At 37.6% G+C, this 6,001-nt stretch overlaps 1 pseudogene; it reads left to right on the top strand.

Annotated features, from left to right (window-relative positions):
- Window positions 1–3,319: 3,319 nt before the first annotated feature.
- Window positions 3,320–5,889, top strand: LOC107669244 (piwi-like protein 1; annotated as a pseudogene).
- The last annotated feature ends 112 nt before the right edge of the window (window positions 5,890–6,001 follow it).

The following is a 6,001-nucleotide window of genomic DNA, read 5'->3' as shown; positions in this document are numbered from 1 at the left end:
ACAACGAAACACACAGCGTCACACACGGCGGGCTAGAGTGAGCGGCGGCGGGCGGGCTAGAGTGAGTGGAGGCCGGCGGGCTAGAGTGAGCGGAGGCCGACGGCTAGAGTGAGCGGAGGCCGATGGCTGGAGTCAGCGGAGGCCGACAGCTAGAGTAAGCGGTGGCCGGTGGGCTTGAGAACGGCGCGGCAGGCGGGATAGAGTGAGCGGAAGCCGGCGGCTAGAGTCAGCGGAGATGGGCGGGCTTGAGAATGGAGCAGAGGCCGGAGGCTAGAGTGAGCAGAGGCCGGAGGCCTAGAGTGAGCAGATGCCGGAGGCTAGAGTGAGCAGCGGCCTGCGGCCTAGAGAGAGCAGATACCGGCATCATGTTTTATTACATTTTGGCAGAAATTAAACTATTTTTATTCCAAGTTATTTTAAAATGTTTGCTGCCATGTTAAAAAATACACTACTATAAAATTGCGATTTTGGGAGAGAAAAAAAAGGTAAGTCACACATACGTTGCATTTTGTATTTAGAAATCATTTTTAACACTATAAACAGCTATAGGTCATATTTTCCCTCACTACTCAAATTTTATCTAAAGTTAACAATATTCAGGCTATATAAATGTCAAGCCAAAGTGAATTAATTGAAAGTGAAACTGAAGCCCCCTCTCATTTGGCACGAATCCAAATGTTTCCATAGTCGCCACATAATGGATACTTACTTCACTCGTATTTTCAGTCTAAAGCATCATTCACACATAACAGCACAGTGAGGCTGTGGTCTTGCTGAATGGTACAGATTTTAATGTAATTGACATTTATATATTTCAGAGATTTTAATAAAAAAAACTACAGCTAGCCAATTTAATAATTTCATAATAATAATATATAATATAATAATAATAATAATAATATTTATTTTCTAGCGCCTTTAAATGTTTCATCTCAAAGTGCTTTGTGTAAACAAATAAATCATCAAAATGCACCATTAAAGATTATAAAACGAGCAAAAAGAGGAGAAATACATTCAAAACACTTGAAAATAAAATAAAATAATATGGAAATAATAAAATAAGTTTCAACCAAAAGAAAGGTACAAATTATTCAGAGCAACATATCGACCATGCCCCTTACAAAAATCCTAAAAAAAAAATATTACAGCCACAGATTTAGAAAGTAATTGTTTATTTATTTGGTATGAAATATTGACTATAAATAAGAGTTTTGGCACACCTGACTGAGTGGCATTGTTCTAAATAGGGTTTTAATTCTGAGATGATAAATTAGCCTTGGACAAGCGCGCCGGCGTGTTAACTTGTAGGCCTATTATTTTCTTATAGCTTAAGAACTTAAATAGTTGTTTTTGGTCATAATAGTAGAACATCATTCATATAGCTACTTTGTATATTAGGCAGCTTGAAATGTGGAATTGAAATAAGCAGTCAAATCGAAAACAAAATATAAAACTTTATGCAAATATGTATGAATGACCACTTTTGCATCACTCAAACCGTTTTTTAATTAACTTCTAGTAAGACTAATTAAATCAGCGTGCTGACTTGACTAGCTTAGTAGCCTACATATTGCCAATGCCTGTGGAAAGTGCAATAAAATGTGCGTTTACAAATAATGAAACCGTGAATGGGTTTTCCAAGTCCTTTTTACAAAATATTTGTGTGAATTATATTTTAAAGTGATACTCTAATATAAATAGGCTATTTCATGTATTAAGCTATCAGACACTATCAGTAAACAAATTCCTGATTAGAGATCTCTAAAATGCAGCTATATTGAACATGGCACCTGATGACTAATTTAATATTTTTAGTTCCCTGTCATTTTACTTTATTTGATGTTTGATTCATCGCGGGTTCCCTCTTATGTCATACTCTGGGGTTCCCTTAGGCATTTATGCACATGCGCACTCTTCAAAAACGGCGCTTCTTGAGGACGCGCAAAAATACATAGATTAAAATGCATTTATATTTACATAGAATGGAAGATATAGATTGTACTGCATGTTAGCTTGCTTATTGTGCCCAAGAGCATAATTTATATAAGCCCACATGTCTTACTAACAAGAAACTATGCTTCTAACCACAGGTCGAGAGCTGTAGTTCCAACCATGTAAGTTTACGTCGCTGTTTGCGAATGTTCTTTTGAACTATGGTTTCGGGAAACACCAACTCGTTGAACTATGTTGGTAACGACGGAACTTGCGACCATAGTTGGCTAATGATGCTTTTGGGAAACGCACCCCAGAGCTGGCCGTGGTGTTTAACTACAGAATGTTGTTCCTTGCGCCACCTGGGGAATATTGTGTGAAGCACAACGTTTTAAAGAAATCTGAAAAAGCGCCTGCAGGGAGCTCCGTGATCACGCGTGGCGAATTGCAGGCTGCCGCGTGAAAAAAGACGCATTCTTAAAGGCCACATCTGTAATAGAGTACAATATGGAATAAAATGAGTTCATGTTTTTTGCTTTTGTATAGTCTTCAATTATAAACAAGTCTCTGATGCGCATGCAACTATTTCCTGTGAAGGTCTGACAGATAAGATGCGTGCTGATTTCAACATTATGAAGGATCTTGCCTCACACACAAGGCTGAGTCCTGAACAGAGAGAGAGCAGAATTAACAGCTTAATCTCCAACATCAGCAGGTACAGATTCTACCAGCCCTTAAAGGAGTAGTTCACTTCCGGAATGAAAATTGTTATCATTTACTCACCTTCCACTTGTTCCAAACCTGTATGAGTTTCTTTCTTCTGTTGAACCAAAAGGAAGATATTTTGAAAAATGTTGGTATCCGAACAGTTCATGGGCACCATTGACTTCCATAGTATTTTTTTTTCCTACTATGGAAGTCAGTGGTTCCCATCAACTGTTCGGATACCAACATTTTTCAAAATATCTTCCTTTTGGTTCAACAGAAGAAAGAAACTCATTCAGGTTTGGAACAAGTGGATGGAGGGTAAATGATGACAGAATTTTCATTCTGGAAGTGAACTACTCCTTTAAGCTTGGTATTAATATACCTTATCAACTCTCACATACACTCTACTTCCCTTCAGAAATGCAGATGTGCAGAATTAACTGACTACTTGGGGTCTGAGCTTTGAGAATAAACTACTGAGTATGAATGGAAGGGTTCTGCCCTCCGAGAGGATCATACAGGGAGGCAGAGCGGTAAGAGAGATGAAATCACATCCCAGCAGGCATTCATAATGTAACAGGTTTGATTATTTCATTTCATTTTCATCTGTTAGTATGAGTATAACCCATGGACAGCAGACTGGTCTAAAGAAATGAGAGGTCTCCCTCCGATTAGCTGCATGTCTCTGGACAACTGGTTGATGTTCTATACATGGCGAAATGCGGATGTTGCCCAATCTCTGCTTCAAACTCTCAACAAAGTGTCTGGGCCCATGGGTATCCGCATGCAGAGGGCCATCATGTGAGTTGTGTGAAATTTTAAATGTTAAAAACGTTCCATTTCATTTTTATGTTAATAATTATTCCTGATAAACTGCAAAATGGGAGGAGAGCTGTGGAGTGTAGAAATCCCAGTAAGACTCAAATTATAGCTGTTAGAAATTATAGCTGCTGGCTTGTGCCAAGTATCAGATTCCACAAAGAATCTTTGTTTTTCAGCTTCGGCAGCTGATGATCGTAGGCATAGACTGTTACCACAATACTGCTGCTGGGAAGAGATCCATTGGAGCACTGGTGGCCAGTCTGAATCAGGGCATGTCCAGGTAATATAATAATTAGAAAATGGCACTGTTTAACTAGATACAGTTAAAGTTTGTGCTCAGCATTATGTTGGACTGGTTGGGCAATAAAACAAAAACATTGTCATGAATAGTACTACAGTTAATAGACTACAGTTAATAATATTTTAGATATTCAGATTGTGTGGTTGGGCATAATTATTGTATAATGTTACCTTTTGTTACCTTTTCAGGTGGTTCTCCAAGTGCGTCTTGCAAAACCGTGGTCAGGAGATCATTGATGCACTAAAAGGGTCTTTGCAAGGTGTGAAATGTTGAAAATTCTAATTTTGGCAATTGATCATCTTTTTACTTGACCTTTTCCTAAAGAGGTTGCCGGAGACATTAAACGACATCACACCGAACAGGGAAAACTAATTTACTCACTAGTGCACTTTTACAACTTCATTGCAAACCATTCTAACTCAAACTTTCCAGCTTGTTGATTTTAAATAAAGATTGTAGAAGGCGTTGGAAGCTTAATAGTGGTTAATTTATAATAGCTTCATTTATAGTTTTAACATTAGCATTTTACTTCTGGCTATTGTATTTAGGCTTCAAAATACATAAAAGTTGTGTTTGTAATTTGTAATCAAGATTATCTTGAACAAATTGTGTTAAAATAAATTTATTTTGGTCAAATGTTATTTTCTGCAACAACCCAAAAGCCATTGAAAAAATCTTTTTTTTTTTTTTTCTCGAGGGAACTAGAGTGACGTTAACCGAGTGGCCTACAAAATGATGTCTTCCCTGCAGCACTCTATACTGAAGCTATTTGTCTTTTTAGCTGCCCTGAAGGCCTATCTGAAGTACAACAACTCTCTGCCCTCCCGGATCATTGTGTACAGAGATGGAGTTGGAGATGGCATGCTGCGGAGCGTGGTGGACTACGAAGTCCCTCAGATCATGCAGTCCATCAAGACCATGGGGCAAGATTATGAGTGAGCCACACTTCATGTTGACATATTTACACTTTGGGGATGTTAAATTCCCTTGGTTGTAATCATATTTACATTTTGCGTACAAGCCCAAGCTGTCAGTAGTGGTGGTGAAAAAGCGCATCAGCTCCAGATTCTTTGCCCGGATTGATGGCAAAATTGCCAACCCTCCTCCTGGGACAGTCATTGACACTGAAGTCACTCGTCCAGAGTGGTGTGTATAGAGTCATTAAGCCTGATATCTATCTATAAATCACAGGGTCTGGGTGGGGCCTTAAAAAGTCTTAAAATGTCTTGCATTCAGTTTTATCAAATGTAACCTTATAAAAGGTCTTACATGGTATAACAAAAGAGTTAAATATAATTTTAAGAATCTTAAATCTGGGGACAAAAAAAAAAAACAGGATCAAGATACAGTCTGATGTGATGATTAAACTTAAAAGGCTATGAGTTTAAATATGAGTGCTGCATGTTTCAAATTAAAAATGCAGTTTGCAATCAGTGAATACCATGGATTTATGTTAAGTGATTAATACTGTTGAATTAAGACAGTTTACTGTATTCAAAATATATAGTCCCAGTGTATTTTGGGCTTGTTTCATATTTAAAAGTCCACATTATGCATAAAATCTTTTTTTCAGGTTATTGGTGTTTTGGTTGCACAAATTGTATCTGCCATTTAATTCAATATAAACTCTTGTAGCTTCTCTCTGGGCCACGTTGTCATAGGAAGGAAAGATTAAGAACATTGTTTAACATGTTCAATGTATAGATTTTTACTAATGTCTACACAGTATTTTTTTTGCATTTCTTTAAACACATCGTTTAAGTAAAATCCAATATCAATCGACCTCTAATTTGCATGTATTGATATACTAGTACATAAATCAATTTCAAGAAATATGTGTATATTGAATAAAACATGTGTTGAGGTTTTAAAAAGTCTTAGATTTTGTTTTAAAAACTGAACAGATACCTTAATATTAGCCATTTTCATTCGAAAAATAATGCAAACTGCTCACCTTTATTCTGTACTACATCTGCTTTCACTCAGGTATGATTTCTTCATAGTAAGTCAGGCTGTGCGCTTTGGGTGTGTCGCACCTACTCACTACAATGTGGTGTTCGACAGCAGCGGCCTCAAACCAGATCACATGCAGAGACTCGCCTACAAACATGTACTACAACTGGCAGGTAATAACCAATGTAGATCACTACATCAGTATCACACTACTGTTAATAGTCTATAATATTATGTACTGTCTTCCCAGTCAACACGTGAGATCATGCGATGATCACAGTGACA

The sequence above is a fragment of the Sinocyclocheilus anshuiensis genome, unplaced genomic scaffold (assembly GCF_001515605.1).
Source record: "Sinocyclocheilus anshuiensis isolate Anshui unplaced genomic scaffold, SAMN03320099.WGS_v1.1 scaffold404, whole genome shotgun sequence".
Taxonomy (NCBI): Eukaryota; Metazoa; Chordata; class Actinopteri; order Cypriniformes; family Cyprinidae; genus Sinocyclocheilus; species Sinocyclocheilus anshuiensis.
This window is presented reverse-complemented; position numbering and strand designations above follow the sequence as displayed.